The sequence below is a fragment of the Coenobita brevimanus genome, chromosome 112, assembly GCF_032717465.1.
Source record: "Coenobita brevimanus isolate Jiangsu-jjx chromosome 112, ASM3271746v2, whole genome shotgun sequence".
Classification (NCBI taxonomy): domain Eukaryota; kingdom Metazoa; phylum Arthropoda; class Malacostraca; order Decapoda; family Coenobitidae; genus Coenobita; species Coenobita brevimanus.
In genome coordinates, this window is record NC_137065.1 from 15,926,078 (window position 1) to 15,938,953 (window position 12,876).

The following is a 12,876-nucleotide window of genomic DNA, read 5'->3' on the forward strand; positions in this document are numbered from 1 at the left end:
TTCTTGGACATCCATAAAGCCTATGACATGACATGGCGACACGGTATACTAATGAAGCTCTATTCATTCATTCATTGCCAGACATATATATCCCAAACGGGGTGTGCCAACGGCTTAGAGTTAATTGTTTTACAGGAGAGGGCACTAATCCTCCACCAACCCCACCTGACACATAGGGATGCCAAACATTGCATCTGGTGTTCCCAGGCGGTCACCCATCCAAGTACCTAACCAGACCCAACGTTGCTTAACTTCGCTGATCGGACGGGAAGCGGTGTACTCAACGTGGTAAGCTCTATGCTTATGGTTTAAGAGGAAATTTGCCTATTTTTATTTCAAATTTCTTGAGGGGACAGGACTTCGTCTGTCAAATTGCCCCATAACGTAACATCGGATATATTTATCCAGGAAAACGGGGTGCTGCAGTGAAGTGTGCTTAGTCCTTCTTTATTTAGTATTATGATCAATGATATTCTGTCATCAGCTCCCATCCTGAGGAATCTTAAATACTCGCTCTATGCTGACAATTGTGCAATATGGCACTCTTCCCGTAATGCACAATTTTCGGCTGGGTGGATTCAAGCAGCCCTTGACTCCGTCCACCAATGGGCCTTGCAGTGGGGATTTAAGTTTTCCGTCCGTAAGTGTGCCGCTGTAGTCTTCACTAATCGTAACGTACCTAATTTGTGCTTAACTTTGGATAATCAGGCAGTACCTTTTCAAAATTCTGTAAAGTTTTTAGGAATACATTTTGATCGTAGAATGAATTTTAAACTTCACTTTAATACTTTGCTTGCTCGTTGTGAGAAACCGTTAAATGTCCTCAAGTAGCCTACCTAGCGGGTACTACCTGGGGTGCCGACAGAAAATCTTTATTAATGGTGTATAAGTCACTTATTCGATCGAAGCTAGACTATGGTGTACAGGTGTATGGCTTGGCATCCGATGCCACGCTGAAAGGATTGGATGTGCTACAGAATAAATGTTTGCGAATGTGTCTTGGAGCAGTCCGGTGTACCCGTGTAGCTCGTATGGAAGTGGAGGTGAATGTGCCTCCCCTCCGTATTCGCCGTGACCACCTGTTCTTATCGTATGGCATACGAACATATAGGAAAAGTAATATCGGCAATGTGGCCTGTACCCCCCCTCCGTCAATACCACCACCTTATGCGGAAGGTGTGTTGGCCACTTGCCGTTCGCCTCCACTTACTAACTCAGGAGCTTGGTGTGGACCCCAGTGACTGTGACAAGTTGGTGCTTAAAAATATAGCGCCTTGGGAGCCACCCGGTTTTACAGTGGATATATAATGGCTCCCAGCACCAAAGGCCAAGGTGCGGGAGACGGAAGTCCACCACTTGTTTCGTAACATCATCATGCGTCACTTGGGGTCCCATCAATTGTACACCGGCGGCTCCAAGTCGAGTGAATGTGTGGGTGCAAGTGTGTGGTTGACTGAATGTGCACTTAGGTATCGGTTGCCGACTTATACATCTGTATTTACCTCCGAACTTTTTGCTACTGACAAAGCCATAGACTATGCTCTCAATTCTAGGCATGACTCATTTGTCATATTTTCAGATTCAAAATCAGCCATTCAGGCAATTGATCTTGTACTACGGACTCTCACGAGATCCAGGGCCGCATCGTTAATAAGTTCCATTTATGCAACAAGTCATTCACGCTGATCTGGGTGCCTGGTCATTGTCGCATCTACGGCAATGAAATAAGCTTATTTCATACCTTGCCAAAAAATGCAAGACATTCTGTCGAATACCTGGGCGATCTATACAATACCTTATTTTCACAGAATGCCGGTAACATTAACACAACAGTCAAGGATAAGCAAGTGAAGTACCAGTAATTAATTGAAAACAATGTAGGGTGCAATGAAAAGCACTCCAGCATTACACCCACTCAACCTTTAAAACATTAGTAAGATGGAAGGGTTTAGGAGTAAAGAAACAAAACAGCAATATGAACGGGAACTTATTATGTTTGCCATGTTTTACCTAACCATTGTCTAACTTCACACAAAGTAATCAGCAACCACAGTTACCTAGCAGAAAACTGTCACCATAGACACCTTGGTTCACATCTCTGGTGGAGGATAGAATTAGCCCAGATATAGGCAGCGTGATTATTGCCAGGATATCTGTATTTACAGCTCATTATCATTTTGTTGCTGTCACAACTTGCACGTCCAGTGAATGGAACCCATTACAACTGACAAATACATGTTCTTTGTGATCTGGGGCCTTAATTGGTATGAGAGTTCAATCCATTGCTCCAAGCACTTTAGGAAGTTAACAATGAAGAATTATCACCAACCCATAATATGGCTGCATGGCAAAACAGACGTAGAGGGAAAATAAAGACCATAAGAAACATGCAAACATCAAGAAAAGGGGGTAGGACAGAAGACAGAAGAGGACAGTTAGGAATGAAGGACTGAAGACAAATAGGTTCCTCCTTAGTTGCCCTTTAAAAGCAGGGATACTGGGGATGTGTTCTTTCCCTCCCTTCTCATGGGGGACCCAAGCACTTTAGAAAAATTATTTATTCTGTGAAAACCCTCTAGTCTCTGTTCTTCTCAGCAAAGCACTGAGCATCTTAATTTTTCTGTCAGTTCCTGTTTAAAGCATCTGTCACACGTGATATCACTTTGGATATACTTGTTGACTGATGAATACCACTCTCCAACAACACTGAAAATTCCCCTGGGTTGCCAAAAATTGTTGCGTAGGCAAGAATGGCATGGGAGTGTAGCGTGACACTCCCAGTATGAGGCTCAAGTTCTGTTAAAAGAAGGAATTTGCTCCTGGGGAGGCAATATTGTCTCAATGCATGTTCATCATTTGTGTTATGGGGGTTCAGTGGATCCAGGAAACCTCCATTCCCTTCTCAAAGCACGATCTAGTTCACAGGCAACCATCAACTCCGTACCGAGATAAACAATAACAAGTTTGGTCCGGTTTGTGCTATAGAGAATATCAAATCGGAGTTACTTTATTTACGGGTCTCAATACAGTAAGGCTGCTCCGACCCAGCCTCAGCGGCTGAGGCGGCCTTACCGAGGCTTACCCTCCTGTACGTGCTTCGTGCATGGGCCTTAGCGACCTACGGCCTTAAACTACCCGACTTAAGGCCATGTGTAGCCTTAAGGCCGTTTGTGCATCCGGGCCCTGGACCAGACACCATCACGTACGGTATGATCCAGCATCTTAATCAGGACAACCTGATTAAGATGTTAGCATTGTACAATGAGTTTTGGGCGTCTCGAATGTTCCCAAACTCATGGCACTTTGCGCACGTCATACCTATACCCAAAGAGGCTGGTCGTCTTATGAATCCCACTTCATTTCGTCCTATTGTGTTGACTTCTTGTCTATGTAAGATCATGGAACGTATGGTAAACAATAAGCTTCTTTTTGTTTAAGAGTCGAAGAATTTGTTAAATGATCAACAACGTGGCTTCCGTAAATACAGAAGTTCACTAGATCATTTAATGAATTTGGAGCATTGTATTGCAGAGGCATTTGCCAATAAAGAATTCATGATAGGGGTGTTCTTGGACATCCATAAAGCCTATGACATGACATGGCGACACGGTATACTAATGAAGCTCTATTCATTCATTCATTGCCAGACGCCATATATCCCAAACGGGGTGGCCAACGGCTTAGAGTTAATTGTTTTACAGGGAGGGGCACTAATCCTCCACCAACCCCACCTGACACATAGGGATGCCAACAGCATCTGGTGTTCCCAGGCGGTCACCCATCCAAGTACTAACCAGACCCAACGTTGCTTAACTTCGCTGATCGGACGGGAAGCGGTGTACTCAACGTGGTAAGCTCTATGCTTATGGTTTAAGAGGAAATTTGCCTATTTTTATTTCAAATTTCTTGAGGGACAGGACTTCGTCTGTCAAATTGCCCCATAACGTAACATCGGATATATTTATCCAGGAAAACGGGGTGCTGCAGTGAAGTGTGCTTAGTCCTTCTTTATTTAGTATTATGATCAATGATATTCTGTCATCAGCTCCCATCCTGAGGAATCTTAAATACTCGCTCTATGCTGACAATTGTGCAATATGGCACTCTTCCCGTAATGCACAATTTTCGGCTGGGCTGATTCAAGCAGCCCTTGACTCCGTCCACCAATGGGCCTTGCAGTGGGGATTTAAGTTTTCCGTCCGTAAGTGTGCCGCTGTAGTCTTCACTAATCGTAACGTACCTAATTTGTGCTTAACTTTGGATAATCAGGCAGTACCTTTTCAAAATTCTGTAAAGTTTTTAGGAATACATTTTGATCGTAGAATGAATTTTAAACTTCACTTTAATACTTTGCTTGCTCGTTGTGAGAAACCGTTAAATGTCCTCAAGTAGCCTACCTAGCGGGTACTACCTGGGGTGCCGACAGAAAATCTTTATTAATGGTGTATAAGTCACTTATTCGATCGAAGCTAGACTATGGTGTACAGGTGTATGGCTTGGCATCCGATGCCACGCTGAAAGGATTGGATGTGCTACAGAATAAATGTTTGCGAATGTGTCTTGGAGCAGTCCGGTGTACCCGTGTAGCTCGTATGGAAGTGGAGGTGAATGTGCCTCCCTCCGTATTCGCCGTGACCACCTGTTCTTATCGTATGGCATACGAACATATAGGAAAAGTAATATCGGCAATGTGGCCTGTACCCCCTCCGTCAATACCACCACCTTATGCGGAAGGTGTGTTGGCCACTTGCCGTTCGCCTCCACTTACTAACTCAGGAGCTTGGTGTGGACCCCAGTGACTGTGACAAGTTGGTGCTTAAAAATATAGCGCCTTGGGAGCCACCCGGTTTTACAGTGGATATATAATGGCTCCCAGCACCAAAGGCCAAGGTGCGGGAGACGGAAGTCCACCACTTGTTTCGTAACATCATCATGCGTCACTTGGGGTCCCATCAATTGTACACCGGCGGCTCCAAGTCGAGTGAATGTGTGGGTGCAAGTGTGTGGTTGACTGAATGTGCACTTAGGTATCGGTTGCCGACTTATACATCTGTATTTACCTCCGAACTTTTTGCTACTGACAAAGCCATAGACTATGCTCTCAATTCTAGGCATGACTCATTTGTCATATTTTCAGATTCAAAATCAGCCATTCAGGCAATTGATCTTGTACTACGGACTCTCACGAGATCCAGGGCCGCATCGTTAATAAGTTCCATTTATGCAACAAGTCATTCACGCTGATCTGGGTGCCTGGTCATTGTCGCATCTACGGCAATGAAATAAGCTTATTTCATACCTTGCCAAAAAATGCAAGACATTCTGTCGAATACCTGGGCGATCTATACAATACCTTATTTTCACAGAATGCCGGTAACATTAACACAACAGTCAAGGATAAGCAAGTGAAGTACCAGTAATTAATTGAAAACAATGTAGGGTGCAATGAAAAGCACTCCAGCATTACACCCACTCAACCTTTAAAACATTAGTAAGATGGAAGGGTTTAGGAGTAAAGAAACAAAACAGCAATATGAACGGGAACTTATTATGTTTGCCATGTTTTACCTAACCATTGTCTAACTTCACACAAAGTAATCAGCAACCACAGTTACCTAGCAGAAAACTGTCACCATAGACACCTTGGTTCACATCTCTGGTGGAGGATAGAATTAGCCCAGATATAGGCAGCGTGATTATTGCCAGGATATCTGTATTTACAGCTCATTATCATTTTGTTGCTGTCACAACTTGCACGTCCAGTGAATGGAACCCATTACAACTGACAAATACATGTTCTTTGTGATCTGGGGCCTTAATTGGTATGAGAGTTCAATCCATTGCTCCAAGCACTTTAGGAAGTTAACAATGAAGAATTATCACCAACCCATAATATGGCTGCATGGCAAAACAGACGTAGAGGGAAAATAAAGACCATAAGAAACATGCAAACATCAAGAAAAGGGGGTAGGACAGAAGACAGAAGAGGACAGTTAGGAATGAAGGACTGAAGACAAATAGGTTCCTCCTTAGTTGCCCTTTAAAAGCAGGGATACTGGGGATGTGTTCTTTCCCTCCCTTCTCATGGGGGACCCAAGCACTTTAGAAAAATTATTTATTCTGTGAAAACCCTCTAGTCTCTGTTCTTCTCAGCAAAGCACTGAGCATCTTAATTTTTCTGTCAGTTCCTGTTTAAAGCATCTGTCACACGTGATATCACTTTGGATATACTTGTTGACTGATGAATACCACTCTCCAACAACACTGAAAATTCCCCTGGGTTGCCAAAAATTGTTGCGTAGGCAAGAATGGCATGGGAGTGTAGCGTGACACTCCCAGTATGAGGCTCAAGTTCTGTTAAAAGAAGGAATTTGCTCCTGGGGAGGCAATATTGTCTCAATGCATGTTCATCATTTGTGTTATGGGGGTTCAGTGGATCCAGGAAACCTCCATTCCCTTCTCAAAGCACGATCTAGTTCACAGGCAACCATCAACTCCGTACCGAGATAAACAATAACAAGTTTGGTCCGGTTTGTGCTATAGAGAATATCAAATCGGAGTTACTTTATTTACGGGTCTCAATACAGTAAGGCTGCTCCGACCCAGCCTCAGCGGCTGAGGCGGCCTTACCGAGGCTTACCCTCCTGTACGTGCTTCGTGCATGGGCCTTAGCGACCTACGGCCTTAAACTACCCGACTTAAGGCCATGTGTAGCCTTAAGGCCGTTTGTGCATCCGGGCCCTGGACCAGACACCATCACGTACGGTATGATCCAGCATCTTAATCAGGACAACCTGATTAAGATGTTAGCATTGTACAATGAGTTTTGGGCGTCTCGAATGTTCCCAAACTCATGGCACTTTGCGCACGTCATACCTATACCCAAAGAGGCTGGTCGTCTTATGAATCCCACTTCATTTCGTCCTATTGTGTTGACTTCTTGTCTATGTAAGATCATGGAACGTATGGTAAACAATAAGCTTCTTTTTGTTTAAGAGTCGAAGAATTTGTTAAATGATCAACAACGTGGCTTCCGTAAATACAGAAGTTCACTAGATCATTTAATGAATTTGGAGCATTGTATTGCAGAGGCATTTGCCAATAAAGAATTCATGATAGGGGTGTTCTTGGACATCCATAAAGCCTATGACATGACATGGCGACACGGTATACTAATGAAGCTCTATTCATTCATTCATTGCCAGACGCCATATATCCCAAACGGGGTGGCCAACGGCTTAGAGTTAATTGTTTTACAGGGAGGGGCACTAATCCTCCACCAACCCCACCTGACACATAGGGATGCCAACAGCATCTGGTGTTCCCAGGCGGTCACCCATCCAAGTACTAACCAGACCCAACGTTGCTTAACTTCGCTGATCGGACGGGAAGCGGTGTACTCAACGTGGTAAGCTCTATGCTTATGGTTTAAGAGGAAATTTGCCTATTTTTATTTCAAATTTCTTGAGGGACAGGACTTCGTCTGTCAAATTGCCCCATAACGTAACATCGGATATATTTATCCAGGAAAACGGGGTGCTGCAGTGAAGTGTGCTTAGTCCTTCTTTATTTAGTATTATGATCAATGATATTCTGTCATCAGCTCCCATCCTGAGGAATCTTAAATACTCGCTCTATGCTGACAATTGTGCAATATGGCACTCTTCCCGTAATGCACAATTTTCGGCTGGGCTGATTCAAGCAGCCCTTGACTCCGTCCACCAATGGGCCTTGCAGTGGGGATTTAAGTTTTCCGTCCGTAAGTGTGCCGCTGTAGTCTTCACTAATCGTAACGTACCTAATTTGTGCTTAACTTTGGATAATCAGGCAGTACCTTTTCAAAATTCTGTAAAGTTTTTAGGAATACATTTTGATCGTAGAATGAATTTTAAACTTCACTTTAATACTTTGCTTGCTCGTTGTGAGAAACCGTTAAATGTCCTCAAGTAGCCTACCTAGCGGGTACTACCTGGGGTGCCGACAGAAAATCTTTATTAATGGTGTATAAGTCACTTATTCGATCGAAGCTAGACTATGGTGTACAGGTGTATGGCTTGGCATCCGATGCCACGCTGAAAGGATTGGATGTGCTACAGAATAAATGTTTGCGAATGTGTCTTGGAGCAGTCCGGTGTACCCGTGTAGCTCGTATGGAAGTGGAGGTGAATGTGCCTCCCCTCCGTATTCGCCGTGACCACCTGTTCTTATCGTATGGCATACGAACATATAGGAAAAGTAATATCGGCAATGTGGCCTGTACCCCCCTCCGTCAATACCACCACCTTATGCGGAAGGTGTGTTGGCCACTTGCCGTTCGCCTCCACTTACTAACTCAGGAGCTTGGTGTGGACCCCAGTGACTGTGACAAGTTGGTGCTTAAAAATATAGCGCCTTGGGAGCCACCCGGTTTTACAGTGGATATATAATGGCTCCCAGCACCAAAGGCCAAGGTGCGGGAGACGGAAGTCCACCACTTGTTTCGTAACATCATCATGCGTCACTTGGGGTCCCATCAATTGTACACCGGCGGCTCCAAGTCGAGTGAATGTGTGGGTGCAAGTGTGTGGTTGACTGAATGTGCACTTAGGTATCGGTTGCCGACTTATACATCTGTATTTACCTCCGAACTTTTTGCTACTGACAAAGCCATAGACTATGCTCTCAATTCTAGGCATGACTCATTTGTCATATTTTCAGATTCAAAATCAGCCATTCAGGCAATTGATCTTGTACTACGGACTCTCACGAGATCCAGGGCCGCATCGTTAATAAGTTCCATTTATGCAACAAGTCATTCACGCTGATCTGGGTGCCTGGTCATTGTCGCATCTACGGCAATGAAATAAGCTTATTTCATACCTTGCCAAAAAATGCAAGACATTCTGTCGAATACCTGGGCGATCTATACAATACCTTATTTTCACAGAATGCCGGTAACATTAACACAACAGTCAAGGATAAGCAAGTGAAGTACCAGTAATTAATTGAAAACAATGTAGGGTGCAATGAAAAGCACTCCAGCATTACACCCACTCAACCTTTAAAACATTAGTAAGATGGAAGGGTTTAGGAGTAAAGAAACAAAACAGCAATATGAACGGGAACTTATTATGTTTGCCATGTTTTACCTAACCATTGTCTAACTTCACACAAAGTAATCAGCAACCACAGTTACCTAGCAGAAAACTGTCACCATAGACACCTTGGTTCACATCTCTGGTGGAGGATAGAATTAGCCCAGATATAGGCAGCGTGATTATTGCCAGGATATCTGTATTTACAGCTCATTATCATTTTGTTGCTGTCACAACTTGCACGTCCAGTGAATGGAACCCATTACAACTGACAAATACATGTTCTTTGTGATCTGGGGCCTTAATTGGTATGAGAGTTCAATCCATTGCTCCAAGCACTTTAGGAAGTTAACAATGAAGAATTATCACCAACCCATAATATGGCTGCATGGCAAAACAGACGTAGAGGGAAAATAAAGACCATAAGAAACATGCAAACATCAAGAAAAGGGGGTAGGACAGAAGACAGAAGAGGACAGTTAGGAATGAAGGACTGAAGACAAATAGGTTCCTCCTTAGTTGCCCTTTAAAAGCAGGGATACTGGGGATGTGTTCTTTCCCTCCCTTCTCATGGGGGACCCAAGCACTTTAGAAAAATTATTTATTCTGTGAAAACCCTCTAGTCTCTGTTCTTCTCAGCAAAGCACTGAGCATCTTAATTTTTCTGTCAGTTCCTGTTTAAAGCATCTGTCACACGTGATATCACTTTGGATATACTTGTTGACTGATGAATACCACTCTCCAACAACACTGAAAATTCCCCTGGGTTGCCAAAAATTGTTGCGTAGGCAAGAATGGCATGGGAGTGTAGCGTGACACTCCCAGTATGAGGCTCAAGTTCTGTTAAAAGAAGGAATTTGCTCCTGGGGAGGCAATATTGTCTCAATGCATGTTCATCATTTGTGTTATGGGGGTTCAGTGGATCCAGGAAACCTCCATTCCCTTCTCAAAGCACGATCTAGTTCACAGGCAACCATCAACTCCGTACCGAGATAAACAATAACAAGTTTGGTCCGGTTTGTGCTATAGAGAATATCAAATCGGAGTTACTTTATTTACGGGTCTCAATACAGTAAGGCTGCTCCGACCCAGCCTCAGCGGCTGAGGCGGCCTTACCGAGGCTTACCCTCCTGTACGTGCTTCGTGCATGGGCCTTAGCGACCTACGGCCTTAAACTACCCGACTTAAGGCCATGTGTAGCCTTAAGGCCGTTTGTGCATCCGGGCCCTGGACCAGACACCATCACGTACGGTATGATCCAGCATCTTAATCAGGACAACCTGATTAAGATGTTAGCATTGTACAATGAGTTTTGGGCGTCTCGAATGTTCCCAAACTCATGGCACTTTGCGCACGTCATACCTATACCCAAAGAGGCTGGTCGTCTTATGAATCCCACTTCATTTCGTCCTATTGTGTTGACTTCTTGTCTATGTAAGATCATGGAACGTATGGTAAACAATAAGCTTCTTTTTGTTTAAGAGTCGAAGAATTTGTTAAATGATCAACAACGTGGCTTCCGTAAATACAGAAGTTCACTAGATCATTTAATGAATTTGGAGCATTGTATTGCAGAGGCATTTGCCAATAAAGAATTCATGATAGGGGTGTTCTTGGACATCCATAAAGCCTATGACATGACATGGCGACACGGTATACTAATGAAGCTCTATTCATTCATTCATTGCCAGACGCCATATATCCCAAACGGGGTGGCCAACGGCTTAGAGTTAATTGTTTTACAGGGAGGGGCACTAATCCTCCACCAACCCCACCTGACACATAGGGATGCCAACAGCATCTGGTGTTCCCAGGCGGTCACCCATCCAAGTACTAACCAGACCCAACGTTGCTTAACTTCGCTGATCGGACGGGAAGCGGTGTACTCAACGTGGTAAGCTCTATGCTTATGGTTTAAGAGGAAATTTGCCTATTTTTATTTCAAATTTCTTGAGGGACAGGACTTCGTCTGTCAAATTGCCCCATAACGTAACATCGGATATATTTATCCAGGAAAACGGGGTGCTGCAGTGAAGTGTGCTTAGTCCTTCTTTATTTAGTATTATGATCAATGATATTCTGTCATCAGCTCCCATCCTGAGGAATCTTAAATACTCGCTCTATGCTGACAATTGTGCAATATGGCACTCTTCCCGTAATGCACAATTTTCGGCTGGGCTGATTCAAGCAGCCCTTGACTCCGTCCACCAATGGGCCTTGCAGTGGGGATTTAAGTTTTCCGTCCGTAAGTGTGCCGCTGTAGTCTTCACTAATCGTAACGTACCTAATTTGTGCTTAACTTTGGATAATCAGGCAGTACCTTTTCAAAATTCTGTAAAGTTTTTAGGAATACATTTTGATCGTAGAATGAATTTTAAACTTCACTTTAATACTTTGCTTGCTCGTTGTGAGAAACCGTTAAATGTCCTCAAGTAGCCTACCTAGCGGGTACTACCTGGGGTGCCGACAGAAAATCTTTATTAATGGTGTATAAGTCACTTATTCGATCGAAGCTAGACTATGGTGTACAGGTGTATGGCTTGGCATCCGATGCCACGCTGAAAGGATTGGATGTGCTACAGAATAAATGTTTGCGAATGTGTCTTGGAGCAGTCCGGTGTACCCGTGTAGCTCGTATGGAAGTGGAGGTGAATGTGCCTCCCCTCCGTATTCGCCGTGACCACCTGTTCTTATCGTATGGCATACGAACATATAGGAAAAGTAATATCGGCAATGTGGCCTGTACCCCCCTCCGTCAATACCACCACCTTATGCGGAAGGTGTGTTGGCCACTTGCCGTTCGCCTCCACTTACTAACTCAGGAGCTTGGTGTGGACCCCAGTGACTGTGACAAGTTGGTGCTTAAAAATATAGCGCCTTGGGAGCCACCCGGTTTTACAGTGGATATATAATGGCTCCCAGCACCAAAGGCCAAGGTGCGGGAGACGGAAGTCCACCACTTGTTTCGTAACATCATCATGCGTCACTTGGGGTCCCATCAATTGTACACCGGCGGCTCCAAGTCGAGTGAATGTGTGGGTGCAAGTGTGTGGTTGACTGAATGTGCACTTAGGTATCGGTTGCCGACTTATACATCTGTATTTACCTCCGAACTTTTTGCTACTGACAAAGCCATAGACTATGCTCTCAATTCTAGGCATGACTCATTTGTCATATTTTCAGATTCAAAATCAGCCATTCAGGCAATTGATCTTGTACTACGGACTCTCACGAGATCCAGGGCCGCATCGTTAATAAGTTCCATTTATGCAACAAGTCATTCACGCTGATCTGGGTGCCTGGTCATTGTCGCATCTACGGCAATGAAATAAGCTTATTTCATACCTTGCCAAAAAATGCAAGACATTCTGTCGAATACCTGGGCGATCTATACAATACCTTATTTTCACAGAATGCCGGTAACATTAACACAACAGTCAAGGATAAGCAAGTGAAGTACCAGTAATTAATTGAAAACAATGTAGGGTGCAATGAAAAGCACTCCAGCATTACACCCACTCAACCTTTAAAACATTAGTAAGATGGAAGGGTTTAGGAGTAAAGAAACAAAACAGCAATATGAACGGGAACTTATTATGTTTGCCATGTTTTACCTAACCATTGTCTAACTTCACACAAAGTAATCAGCAACCACAGTTACCTAGCAGAAAACTGTCACCATAGACACCTTGGTTCACATCTCTGGTGGAGGATAGAATTAGCCCAGATATAGGCAGCGTGATTATTGCCAGGATATCTGTATTTACAGCTCATTATCATTTTGTTGCTGTCACAACTTGCA

The 12,876-nt window shown here is 43.9% G+C and overlaps 1 protein-coding gene, 1 long non-coding RNA gene and 4 pseudogenes across 2 annotated transcripts in view; 2 read left to right on the plus strand and 4 right to left on the minus strand.

Moving 5' to 3' along the window:
• LOC145417999 (uncharacterized) overlaps positions 1-12,876 on the plus strand; it is a 449,341-nt gene that overhangs the window by 162,195 nt on the left and 274,270 nt on the right. The gene's annotated exons all lie outside the window — the stretch shown is intronic.
• Positions 1-12,876, plus strand: part of LOC145418000 (uncharacterized) — a 174,118-nt gene that overhangs the window by 140,678 nt on the left and 20,564 nt on the right. The window lies entirely within an intron of this gene.
• On the minus strand, positions 184-302 carry LOC145418175 (5S ribosomal RNA; annotated as a pseudogene).
• On the minus strand, positions 3,746-3,863 carry LOC145418224 (5S ribosomal RNA; annotated as a pseudogene).
• On the minus strand, positions 7,304-7,421 carry LOC145418225 (5S ribosomal RNA; annotated as a pseudogene).
• On the minus strand, positions 10,864-10,981 carry LOC145418226 (5S ribosomal RNA; annotated as a pseudogene).